The 14,238-nt window shown below is 35.2% G+C and overlaps 1 long non-coding RNA gene across 1 annotated transcript; it reads left to right on the top strand.

Annotated features, from left to right (window-relative positions):
• The first annotated feature begins 2,820 nt into the window (after positions 1 to 2,820).
• Positions 2,821 to 4,558, top strand: LOC136222064 (uncharacterized). The gene is made up of 3 exons (XR_010685486.1): positions 2,821 to 2,873; positions 2,972 to 3,066; positions 4,059 to 4,558. It is a non-coding gene; the product is annotated as an uncharacterized lncRNA (long non-coding RNA).
• The last annotated feature ends 9,680 nt before the right edge of the window (positions 4,559 to 14,238 follow it).

The following is a 14,238-nucleotide window of genomic DNA, read 5'->3' as shown; positions in this document are numbered from 1 at the left end:
TGTATTTGCTGTCATATCCTCTCAATGGCCCTAGAGAATTGTATATTTTATATCTGTTCTGTAGACTAGCAATGGAGTTTTCAGAAATTTAAAGCATAAGGTGGAGTTTTGTAATGTAATCATCTTACACTCCCTTGATGATTAAGAACATAATTTGAACATAATTCGGTGCACCCATATTAGCACATAACAGTTGTCTATCTATGGAGTGTGGATATGTTTGATATTAACTTTAAATCTATGATATTCAGAATAGCATAATAAATCTTGTATGTTTGTTGAATGTAAGTGATATCTTGTATGTTTGTTGAATGTAAGTGATATAATTGAAATTATTATTCTTTACAGTGGATGACAAGGAAACAATAGGTCATCACATGGCTTTAATTTGTGGTACTTCTACTTGTCATATGGCTCTATGATAGAGCAAGTTGTTAATTCCTGGGGTTTGGGGACCATTTTGGTTAAGTAACCCTAACAATCTTTGAGATGATTTTAGTTTTCTGAAAATAATTAATTGGTAGTCTGATATGTTGCCACTATAAGAATATTGAGGCCATCACATTTGCAGTTAAACTAGTGCTTCCTAACCACTATCTTAAAGCAAACTATGTTTCTTAAAATGATTTGTCTTCAATTTTTTCATTACTTCACTCAAATTTATGGGTATTGATGCCTTTCATTTTGCTAAATTTCTTATGCAGATATTGGCTGTTTGTTTGTTGTTCGAAATGGGTAAAGGAAAAAGTTCATTTTGGTACCCTTATTTGATCTATTTGCCTCAATGTTATGATATATTAGCTACTTTCAGTGAATTTGAAAAGCAGGCTTTGCAAGTTCAGTTTGTACTTTTTTAAGTTCTTTATACTTTTTCGCTTTGTTAGTTAAGCTTTGATTTGAAGTAACAAGTTTTGTACTGAGACATGGAATTGTTAATGCAACAGCTTCAGTTTAGGCCTCAATTTCTCACTCTTAGGGCATGGATTTGGGCTTGTGCAACTGTGAGATACTCAAATACTTTGGTTGATTCAAGCACCTACTTGTAAGTGAATACAGCTTTTGGTTTTCAGTTCTTGAGAATTGAACTTATTTTAAGTGTTTTTACATTCAAAGGAGTTGTTGCTTTTCCAACTCTATGTAGTCAGCAGTTGAACCACAACACTGTTGGGAATTTCTCTGTATTGCGACAATTTAGCGGAAGCGATAAATCTCAAAGCACAAGAATTTTATTAAATTTATGAGGTTTACAAGAGGGTGTTCTCCAATGAGACAAAACAAAAATAATAGCACCGAGGTGTTTCCCGAAAATATCCAAAATAATTATCTTACTATTTTTGTCTCCCCCCAAAATAATTAAACTATCCTCTCCAAATTAAAAGCTCCTAACCGGAGAATTAACTCTCACAAAAAACTCTCTCACTATATTTCTTTTGCTCCCTCTATTAACTCCCTTTTTTTCACAATTATTTGAGAATTGGCATTGGCTTTTATAAGCCTAGATGGAGACTTTTTGTAATTAATTGTGGCAGCAAATTTGCTGGCACAATTAACTTTTCCATTGACCACCGAATTCGGTGGTCAACATTTCCTTTTTTCTTTTAATTATAAATTACAAAAACAATCCTTCAATAATATAAATTACAAAAAATAGTCCCTCATTAATTGAGACTTCATAATAATACTTATTTTATTTAATTGTTTTAAATTAATAGTTAATTTTCTCAAAAATCTTCCCATTAACTATTAATTTAAAACTTTAATTTTTTTTTTCAATATATTTATGATATACTTTCCCATCATCACCTTGTAAACGGAGCACTTCTCTCCGCAAATAACTTCTCGGAGCACTTCTCACCGAATCGATTTGTTGATGCACTTCTCATCAACCTTCAACTATTGGAGCACTTCTCTCTAATTTAAGCAAATTCTTGTTTGTTGACATAATGTTCCAAATTGACACTTTTTCTCTTGTTTCTGCAATTCCGTTGCACGTGCCCAAACTTCTTGCACTTGAAACATTGAGGCTTCCCCTTGTGCCAACAGTCCTTCTCATCATGACCATACTTTTTGCAATGACCACATTGAGGAATTTCCCTTTTTCCTTTTGAACCTTGGGCAAGGAAAACTCCCTCAACTACTTCTCATTTTCTCCATTTTCTCACGTCCAATTCATTTGGTGCGTGACGCTATCAGCAGGAGCCCCAACAACCATAGCTCTGATACCACTTATGGGAAATTCTCTGTATTGCGACAATTTAACGGAAGCGATAAATCTCAAAGCACAAGAATTTTATTAAATTTATGAGGTTTACAAGAGAGTGTTCTCCAATGAGACAAAACAAAAATAATAGCACCAATGTGTTTCCCGAAAATACCCAAAATAATTATCTTACTATTTTTATCTCTCCCCAAAATAATTAAACTACCCTCTCCAAATTAAATTCTCCTAACCGGAGAATTAACTCTCACAAAAAACTCTCTCACTACATTTCTTTTGCTCCATCTATTAACTCCCCTTTTTTCGCAATTATTTGAGAACTGACATTGGCTTTTATAAGCCAAGATGGAGACTTCTTGTAATTAATTGTGCCAGCAAATTTGCTGGCACAATTAATTTTGCCATTGACCACCGAATTCGATGGTCAACATTTCCATTTTGTTTTCTTTTAATTATAAATTACAAAAACCAATCCTTCAATAATACAAATTACAAAAATAGTCTCTCATTAATTGAGACTTCATAATAATACTTATTTTATTTAATTGTTTTAAATTAATAGTTACTTTTCTCAACAAACACTCTCACTGATGTAGTTAATGCAAATGTGGAGGCTAAGGATGAAGATGGAATACCTTTGATGCGTGTGGTGAGGGTAAGCAACAATCACAAACTTTCAACTTCTTAGTTGAAATTTTCTGTCCATGATTCCTTGGATTTGATTAATTTCTTTATTTGCTTTTCCTGTTGTAGGTTACACCGAGGTTGCCCGACTTCTTTTGAACTTTGCTACCGATGCGGAGTGTGTCAAAAGGATGGTAGAAACAGTTAATACTGAGGGTGATACAGTGAGTATAAAAAGCTAAATCTTCATTGAGTTTAGGAGGCTTGCAATTTTAATTTTATTACAATATTAGCTAAAACTTTAAGAGATAGCTTGACATTTTTGTTTGGTGGATTCTCATCGAGATTTCTCCAGTTTCTTTTCACCGTTGTAGATGTGTTTGATTGGTTTTGGTTAGATAATAATGTGACTTCGGCTGTCTGAAAGGGACTGGAAATGTTTTAAAAGACGGTGTTATGTGATCTTAGCTTTGAAGCCTGCATTAGACACTTGCATAATGAGATAACTTTGTTTTCTTGTCAGCCTATTCACCATGCCGCAAGAGGCGAACATATGGGCGTTATAAGGTTGTTGCTGGCTTTTGGTGCTACTGCTACAAAACCAAATGTATATGAAAAGTTCAGTATCATCTGAACAATTTTTGAATTGCACCTTTACGCCATATGTGTTAATGATCAATTACTTTTTGCAGACCCCGGGGGAGTTAGTAGAAGCTAGGAGAATTTTGGAATCTGTTGTGAGTGATCTCTCCTGTCATTAGGTTATAAGTACAACTGCTCTATTGCTCAGATAACAAAGCAAACTGTATCTGATAGTTGTTAGGATGAGGTACATTTTTAGTTTTTGAGAGGTTCCCCACTCTTCTTTGATCACTCTCAGCCATGGCCATTGGTTTTACTGGATTTTCATTAGAAGAAAGGCTTAACATGTTATCCTTTTAGTTTGAAAGTTTTAGAATCCTGAAGAGATTGAAACATATATATAAATATCTTTTTCATGTTACATGTGAATTATTTATGGAATGTTGAGACTAGGAATTAAAGTCCCACGATCAATTGCATATATGATAGCTCCCATTTATATAGGGTTTTTAGGATTAATTTAGTTTGTTTTAATTAGCTTTTAGTTAAGTTTCTGTATTAATTTGATAGTTTTTAGTTAAAATTAGTATTTTCCATTATTAATGGCATTTTCGATGTTTTCATGGTTTTTCAGGACTATTTGAGCATTTCCAAACCAGACCCAAGCCTATTGGAGCATTTTCGGATTATTTAGGGACCGTCAAAGCACTTTTGGAATTCATCAGGAACCATTAGAGCACTTTTCGGAAGCCCAGGGACCTAAACAGATAAAAGCCGGAGCAAAATCGCCCCATTTAGGACCTGTCTCGTCGAGACAATACATGTCTCGTCGAGACAGGCCCTCGTCTCGTCGAGACACTCCTAGTCTCGACGAGACGAGGCGGGGAAAGGCGCACCAGCGCCTTCCCCCTTGCTGGAATGCGTGGATTTGGGCCTGAAGCCCATTAAAACACTTTATAATAGCCCATTTTGCCCCCGGAGACATTAGGGTTTCTCCCTAACTCTATAAATAGGGAGCTAATCTTCATTATTCGGGGGGAGTCGTCATAATGTAGACTTAAATTTCAGAATAGTTCTTTTTGCTTTTTAGATTAGATTTCCAGCTTTCTAGATTAGGTTTATTTCTGTTTTGTTATTTCTTTCGAGAACAATTGATGGGAGAAGTTCCTCATCTTCTATTTCTGTAATTGGAATCGGCAAAACGGGTTTTGGATTTCTATCTCTCCCTTTTATCTTTTCCTTTTATATTTAATTGAAGCTTTTTCCATTTTTCATATATGCCTATTGCTATGATTGGTTTGTCTATGAACTGGTCCCCATCCAATTTGGGATGGGGATGAAATTGATTGTATGAATATTTATGATTAGGGATCTAGAACCTTTGATTGATCAGTTTATGCATGCTTAGTGCCTAGAAATTGTTAGGAACAAGATTTATGCTAGAATGAACATTGATAATGATCAACCAGCCTGTTTATGTATATAATGTGCTTAATCCCTGTGACCCTGACATTAAATAGGATTATAGATAGATGAGAACCTGACCACGGAATCGTCTATACCGAATTTGTGTTAACCTGACTTCGCTAGAGACCACTAGGAATGAGGCTTTGTGGCTGGGCTACGGCTTTAGCCTTAGTTGTCAATAAACCTAATGTTTTGCATGACCTAGGGTATATGCCTAATCAAGACGTCACCCGGATGCATGTGAATAGGAAGGACGAATACTGATCACATTAGTCTTTCACTTAGGACAATTACCTTCAATCATTGGTAAAACATAGATCTGAACTCCCTAAACCCATACATAGGATTTAATCAAAGGATTCCTCATCCTAGATTGTGCCATCCATAAATCCACCTTCTACCCTATCAATTGTTCGCTTTATTTTGTATCTTTATTGCTTTCAATTAGTTAATTAGTTATTCAAAAACCCAAATCTTTATCCAACCCTCTAAACAATTAGATCATTCTAGGTAAATTTACTAGTTGTAATAAATAGTCTTTGTGGTTCGATCTCGTGCTTAGCACAATATTACTTGTTGCGATAGGATACACTTGTCCTATTAAATGCTATATACTTTACGAGAATCAATATACTATAGCTATGTGCATGCGGATCGCCATTTCCATTAAGTTTCAATTAAGCACCCTATGCCTTGGAGTATTCTATGTCAGTGAGTTGTTGTCACCAGTGGCGGAGCCAGGATTTGAGGCTTGGGGGGGGGGGGGGCTAAAATTTAGTTGTGTAGTTTGCGGTAATTTTTTAAAGTGCGGCCCGTAAGGGCTGGGCAAAATTTTTTTTAGCCTTTAGCATGATAAAACTGCTTCATTTTGGCCAAAGTGAAAAGCGTAAAACTTATTTAATTTCCTATATGTCCAATGTTGATTTTCTAAACTAAGACACCAACATTTTTGTCGTTTTTTTTGTGTTGACTGCTAAAAAATTAAAAGTCTTAGGCCTAAAAGAAGTAGAGATATTTAATCTTTTATAAATCCAACATTAATTGCTTAAAAATTATATTTGAAAAAAAGTTTAAAAGAGTTGTAGGGAAAAAATAAATTAGATATAATAGCAAAAAAATGAGGTTTAAGGGGTTTGAACCCATGACCTTTTACATAAAAACAAGTCTTTTAACCAACCCAACCACCTCAACATATTGTTATAACATTACAAACACGCATTAATATACTATAATTAGGGGGGCTATCAACTACCGAGAAAATTTTACTCAAGGGTGGAGCCAGCGGAATCCCCGAGCCCTGGGCTGGCTCCACCCCTGATTGGTTTAAATCATTCAATAATCCAAATATCGTCTAGTTTCATATTGCGAGTCGAATTTAATTAACCCTAATCGAAGAACCTATGAGATTGACAACCTCATAGTTGGTAAGACCAAATTGCTGAACCAAAGAGCTAGTTTCGGCCTAACTAGGGAATAACAGACTAGGAACCCTAGAAGGATAAGTAGGTTTAATCGCCTTTGGCCTAAGCAACTGAGATTAGATTAGCAATTAAGTTTTTTACATTAGGTTGAAAATAGTGTTATCGTATCATTCCATCCACTTCCAGGTTAAATTACCTTGCTTAAGATCACTTAGGAGTAGGTTTAACTTGGATAAAACTCAATCTAAAACCCCCCATAGCCTATATAACATTAGAAGCCTGGTAGTTTGGTACTTGCGGTATAAATCTTGTGGATTCGATATATGGACTTGTCCAGATTTTATTACTTGATAATGATGGGGTAATTTATCCCTTAGTGAGCTCTCAAGCGACAGCTCGGGGGCGCATCAGTCATTTATCCCTTAGTAACAAATGGAGTTTATGTGTTGATTTCATAGATTTGAATAAAGTTTTCCCAAAGGATTAATATCCATTGCCTTGCATTGACATGATGATTGATTCAACAACAGGTTATGTGATTTATTCGCTTTTTGATGCAACAGCTGGATATCATCAAATCCTGATGGATCCGGAGGATTTGATACGAACATGTTTTCGAATAGATGAAGGTACTTATGGTTACAAAGTAATGTCGTTCAGTTTAAAAATGCAGGTGCTACATACCAAAGACTGGTAAATAAAATATCCAAATAATGTCATCAGTGACAAGGTGGAAATCTATGTTGATGATATGATTGTCAAAAGTCGAAATGTGGAGGAGCATGGAGCTGATTTAGCTACGATCTTCACTACTCTATAGGAGCACAATCTCAAATTGAATCCAGAAAAATGCACATTCGGTGTATCTTCTAGTAAGTTTTTAAGCTTTATGATCTCTCAATGGGGTATTGAAGAAAATCCAGACAAGATTTAAGCTATCATTAATATGGAGCCACCAAAGAAGATGAATGATGTACAAAAATTGAATGGGAAAATAAATTCATTGGGGTGTTTCATTTCCTGTTCGGCCAAATGATGTATGTCGTTCTATAAGAGCCTTAAAAGAGATAAAAAAATTCAACTAGATGGTAGAATGTCAAACGTCCTTTGGTCAGTTAAAAAATTTTCTTGCTTCACCACCATTGCTGAACATGCCTTTGCCTAGTGAAATTTTATACTTATATATAAGTGTAGCCGAAGATTCCATAGGAATGGTTTTGATTCGGGAGGAAGGTACAAAACATTTTCTTGTTTATTATGTAAGCAGAGTCTTCCGAGATACTGAAGTAAGATATCTAAAGCTCGAAAAGCTAGCATTCAGAGTGGTGATTGCAACGCAGAAACTACGACATTATTTTCAAAGCCATTCAATTTTGGTTCAGACTGACATGCCTTTGAGGAAAATTTTGCAAAGACCTGAAACTTCAGACAGATTGGTAGAGTGGGCATTAAAATTAACAGAGTTTGACATCCAGTTTGAGCCTCGAAAAGCTTTTAAGGCACAGACGGTTGTAACATTTTCGATTGAGGTGCCGAAAGAAGACGATGAGCCATCAAAAGCTTCTGGAACATGGGAGATCTTTATGGATGGAAGCTTAAACAAGGATGGAGGTGGGATTGGGGTCTTTGTGCAGGATCTTTATGGCCTTAAGCTCAGGTATGCGGCTACTTTAGATTTTTTAGCATCTAATAATGTGGCCGAATATGAAGCTTTGCTCCAAGATCTTTGGATCCTAAATGTGATCAAGCCAGATAAAGTTGTCTTGAAAAGTGATTCTAAGCTTGTAGTTTGCCAATTGGAAAACTACAAAGTAAGGGATGTCATCATGAAATAATATCTACTAATTGTAAGACATCTCTTACAAGAAGGAAAGGACGAAGGCCAAAAGATGGATGTGCAAAGAAACCTAAGAGAAGAAAACGAAGAGGCAGAACATTTAGCAAAATTAGCATCAACTCCTAACTGGTCTCGTTTATGCTCATGCTGTGTTGAAAAAATATCTTACGCAAGCATTGCTAGAAGGGAAGTCCTAGTAGTGGATATCATTAAAGAATGGTTTTATTCTATTTTTTCTTATCTCAATATAGGAACTTTACCTCAAGATAAAAATGAGCAGATAAAGGTACTCGAGAAGGCGGGGAGATATTTGGTCATTAATAATATACTACATCGAAGATCTTTTGACCAACCTTGGTTGAGATGCGTAGGATTCGACTAAAGAAAATACATCATATAGGCGATTTATGGGGGCATTTGCGGAGCTCGTGAATGAAAAGCTACATTGGCCAAAAAAGCTCAATTGAAAGGTTTCTACTTGCTTAAAATGGCCAAGGATGTAGCAGAGTTGGTCCAAAAATGCTCAATTGTCAAATCTTTGCACCTATAGTGAGATCTCCTGCATCTACCATGAGAGTCATTCAGCAATCTTGTCCATTTTCTACTTGTGGCATTGACATTGTTGGAGCCTTCCCAAAGGCAAAAGGTCAAAAGAAGTTCTTAATGTAACTGTTGATCATTTCTCAAAAAAGGGCGGAGGCCGAAGCTGTAGCAACAATCACTTTTTCACAAATCATCTCATTTGTGGATAAAATGGTCTTATGCAGATTCAGCATCCCCCACATCATCATCATCATCATGGATAATAGCAAACAATTTGATTGTAAGATGTTTCGATCATATTGTGAGAATCTTCATATCAAGCTTCGTTTCACTTTAGTAGCTCATCCACGGACAAATGGGATGATCGAAGTAACCAACAGAACAATCGTGCATAGGTTGAAGAAAATATTAGGAAAAGATAAGGGGTCCTGGGTAGATCAGCACTAACATGTCTTATGGGCATACAGAAGAACCCCAAGAACAACTACTGGAGAAATGCCATTTTCCCTCACATGTGGAGCTAAAGCTTTTGTCCCAGTAGAAATTGGAGCAGTTAGTCCTAGAGTGGCCTATAATTTGGAGGATGGCAATGAAGAGGAGATGCATCAGAAATTAGACTTTCTAGAGGAAAATGTGGAGCAGGCTTCTATCAGAATGGCTGCTTACAAACAAAACATGAAGGCAGCGCATGATAAAAGGGTTTGGTCTAGACAATTATTTCAAGGATATCTCGTTCTGAGAAATGTCGAAGCTTTTCAATCTAGAGAAGATAAAAAAAGGGAAGTTAAGCCGCAATTGGGAATGACCATTCCAAATTTCTAAATGCGTTAACACACACATAAAGACTTTGGGAACTCTTAGGAAGAAATCCCTCGTACTTGGAACGCTCGAGCATTATTAAAGTGTTATCAGTAAAGTTTTATGTAAACCTACCATTTGGTGTAGTTCAAAAATTGTAAATCTTGTCATTCGATAGTTGAAAGCAATAGAATATGTCTTCCTTCATTCAAAATCTTACTTAGGATTTTTTTATTATATTAAAGGCTAATCATATGTGTGGTTTAAGGATTCTAATCATAATCATAAACATAAAGTGGATACATTCTAAAAAAAAATATACTAAAGGCCCTATATAACATTCATGCAACGCAAAAATCGTTATGGAAGTAAATGAAACGAAGAGATTATTCATAACTTCAAAATATTCATTTTACATCAGCTTCAATCGTAATTTTTCATTTTCTTTTCTCCTTTGATGTTTTCTGTTTTGAGGTTTTTTGGCGTTTGGGAGCACACTCATCTAGAGGAGTAAATTTGATCTCAGGAACTCTTGGAAGTTTTCCTATTAGTTTAAGATTAGGAGCAGTTGGAATTTGAAGTCTTTGGAGATGCCAAACCTAGGAAATAAGTGCTTCCTTACTTAACTTATCTAGCTTCATCCATTCTTCCATGTCAGAAACATTAGAATCAAAATAGTTAGAGCCTTTGCTAACTGAAGGCGAACGAACAAATTGATGCACATCAATTTCATTTGACAATGGAGGAGATTGCTTGGAGCATATAGCTTGATCTTAAGTTATGACTTCAGGTGGATCCTTTACTAGGTGTTCAATTTATGGTGAAGACGGTACTGAAATTACAAGATGATTCTCAGGTATTTGCTCTTCCTCAGCCAGTAAAGGAACTTCAACAGAAACATTTAAGGTTGAAAGGAGATCAACATCCATCATAGCAAGTTCATTTTGAGTAGGAGAGTTCAGAGGTGGAATAATTTAGGCAGAGGTGAAAGAAGCTTCGACCTCATCATGAAGCCTAAATGATTTGAGCTTCATGAAGGGGATTAATTTCGGGTAAGCTTTCCACATTTATTCCCCCATCTGGTAATGGAATAGTTGAGGCTTCAATGGCTCCCGAAGACTTCTGGGCAGCGTTCAATTCCTTGATTCGGGCTACGAAATGAGAACGACTGCATCGAGTAAAATCAAAAATCAAAATAGGAAAAAGAGGGGGAAAATCACCTTCTATTTTTGAAATATTTTTTATCCGGAGTAGATAATTTTTCCTTTTTTGTCACAAAGGCAGAAAATCCTTCATTACGAATCAAGTTAAGCATATCGCGATAAGTTCATCGTTTGCTATAGGCTTGCACTAGCTTAGATTCATCTTTCTCCTTGGATCTTAAGGTGCTGGTAGTTTTCCAGGAAGCTAAATCACAAAGGGTTTTGTTCCATTTTATAGCATTGGGAAACCCTCAAGAATATGGATGTTCGACGTTTGTAACATTCAATTTTATCCAAAACCACTTCGGTTTAAAGTTCTTACCACTTTGAACTTTCTTTTCCAAAAAAGGACGATGTAAAAAATTGACAAACCACTAGAGCATGTCTTCATCTGGTTTCTTGCTTGGATGTCGTAATTTATAGCATTTTTAGTATTTCATTACTAGTTATTTTGTACACTTTAATAAATTTTAATAATGGTTTTTGTTTATTTTCTTCATTTTATGTATCTAAACCACTTTGTGTGTTTTCTAGGCATTTTCACAAGGTTTGTGGCACAAATAACCAAGTCAGCGCTTAAGACGACAACTCGGGAGTAAAAGAGACCAGAAAAAATGAGTTTTAGTGACATTCACCATGCACTTCATCACCGATGGGTGCTGTAAGATAAAAGTCCAATTGTTCACACTAGGACATATTTGACATATTTTCGTATTTTCAACTTATCTCCTTTATACAGACTCGGATTGAGGCGATTCAAAATGCGTTGGAAAGCTAAGAGAAAGATGAACAAATGACTAATAATAGTCATCTCCAAATTCGAAGTGTATTAGGCCCAGAAAATTATCCAAAATTGATGAACATGTTGAAGCCTATGATTCCTTTCCCACCGTTACACATTTCAACTCTTAAATTATCAAAGTCTTCTACCACCCTCTCTTAAAGGCTGAATTCAGAAGATTAGGGAGTGGGAGGCCATAAGGAGACTTGGTCTTTGGAATTATGTGTGCCATTTTACTATGAAAGGAGACCTTGGGAGCCATTTGAAGACACACCAAGCTTAGGCTTAATTCCTCCCTCTATAATGTTATTTTGCTGATTTTTCTCTTCAAAGATCAGTTGTATTTTTAGTTGTGATTATTGTTGTTGTGCTCAAGTTGTTGTTTGTGCAAAAGTTCATCTAATAAAAGTAAGTTTTAAGTTACCGAAGAAGTTCGTTCGGCAATCGTCATTACGGTTTCTTCTAAACCTCAATCTCTTTTATTACAATGAACTCTATTATCTATCTTTCTAAGGTGTGTTTTAATCTAATTATGGGCTAAAACCCCCCTTAACTAAGGCTAAAAGCGGATCTTAACCTTAATTATGTGGTAATTATATTTAACCTATTTAAGCTATGTTTATCCTTTTTGAGAACTAACTTATGATTCTTAATGCTTGTAGGTGATGGGCCCAATTCCTACTTGAATATAATTAATCATCTATATTGACCGTGATTAAATTGATTAATCGAAATTCATAAGTTAGACCTGATGACCATTTAGTGTGGCTTATTGGTTTTCCAAGATTTTTTATGAATCTTATTACAAATCTTAGATTTATTACTTGAGTCGGACCAAGGGAAAGTAATAAACCGAAAGTTTGGAATTAAGAAAACTTAATGCTTCTTTGGATTAATTACTTGAGTCAGACCAAGTGAAAGTAATTAATCGAAAGTTTAGAACTAATTACTCGAGCAGTTTTTCTTGAATCTTAAGTAATCACTTTAACCGGACCAAGATAAAGTAGGTTAAAAAGGTTTAGATTAATAAAAATTAATGCTTCTCTAGATTAATTACTTGAGTCAGACCAAGGGAAAGTAATTAATCGAGAGTTTAGAGCCAATCTCGAGAATCTATTAGTTAATAAGAAAAATCGTCATCTTAAAAAAGATAAAACAACTTAAAAGGGGTTAAGTGTTATTACCAAGCAAAGAGGTTAAATGAAGCTAAAAGCCTTAGTTTCTTTTAGTATAAGTAATCTCTCATCAAATTTGTATAATTTTCAGTTCATTTCTTGCTTAAGTCTTAGCTTGGTTGTCCAACAAACTCTACCTTTTTATTGTTTAAATAATAGACAGTAAGCATAGAGATTAGTACTTATAATCACCATCCTCGTGGGAACGATACTCTACTTTCACTTTATTATTTGATACACGACTAAGGTACACTTGCCTTCACATGCATGTATACGTAAAACGCGCATCAACGCCAGAGAAACCGAAATAAGGGACGAGTCAGATTCACATCTAAATCAGTGCAAATTTTTTCAAAAGAAAGTTGTTCAAGTCAGGCATTGGGATTTTGAACTCATTTAAAACGGCACTGACCCCTCTAGGTAAGGGAAATCGTATTTCCCATTCTAGATATTCGGTAAAAATACCTAGAGTACTAATAGGTGGATGATTGGCTCTTTCATTCTCTAAAGGTAAACTAGCAATCATTTGTCTTAACTAGGGATTATTGATTAACAATTTTATTTAGGAGAGTTTGGGTTAAGGTCAAAGGTTGAGAATGAACTTTTAAGTTCAGTTTACAAACTTTAGCAGGAGATTTCTTATAGGTTTTTTTTTTTTGCAAGGGAAGAAGTAGATTGTTTCTTAGAAGATGAGCATTTTAGGGATTTTGGAGCCATGGAGTAAAATCTAAGTAAAAGAAATGAATAGAAACAAATAGCAGAGGACTTATAAGAGATTGCAGAAAGAGAGATGAAGCAAAATGTAAAAGTAGAAATCCCACTTCTTCAAACAAATATAGACGAAGAAGGCTAAAAGTGTAATTATTACCTACTCTTTTTGGTCTTCTAAAAAACTAGGGTAATAACTACAAATCATGAAACGGCGGTAGTCAGGTGAGCTGGATGAAGCGCTAGCAAAATGAATCAGCTTCTTAAAAATTGGGCCCACTTCTCCAAAAAGTGAAAACCTAAATAGCTTTCATAAAAAACATGAGGGACATTTGATATCACACGGAATAAAAGAATAAGCTTGGACATGTATACCAATCAAGAGTTTTAGTATAAAGCACAACTAATCGGACACGTGGACCAGTAAGCATTTTGGATTCCAAAGATACGCTCTTAATCCTAATAAGATGCTGGATCTTGTGGAAAATTAAAAAAAGTAAATGTATATGAACCAATTAACCACTTCCACATGGAAAGGTATTCAGTCATAGGTACATTTCCGAACGTTTATAAATAGTCCATCAGCAAACATCATAAGATACACAATGTTCTCCAAACACAGTTTGCTTTCAAGTTAACTTACTTTCTTCAAATATATCACTGACTTAAGTATCGGTGAGGGAACACCGGCTTTTGGTTCTATTTTAACTGTTTGTTGATTGTTGTTCATTCAAGTTTGATCGTGATAATTGTTTAGATTGAGAGATATCAATAATAAAGCTTTTTTGTTCGGTGGATCAAAGCCCAAGTTTAAGCTTGGTTCTCCATTGATTATATTAGATTTCATTTTTGACCTTTTGTAACGAAATAATCCAACTTTCC

Source organism: Euphorbia lathyris, chromosome 3, assembly GCF_963576675.1.
Source record: "Euphorbia lathyris chromosome 3, ddEupLath1.1, whole genome shotgun sequence".
NCBI classification, from domain to species: domain Eukaryota; kingdom Viridiplantae; phylum Streptophyta; class Magnoliopsida; order Malpighiales; family Euphorbiaceae; genus Euphorbia; species Euphorbia lathyris.
The sequence above is the reverse complement of the archived record's forward strand: the minus strand, read 5'-3'. Positions and strand labels throughout refer to the sequence as shown.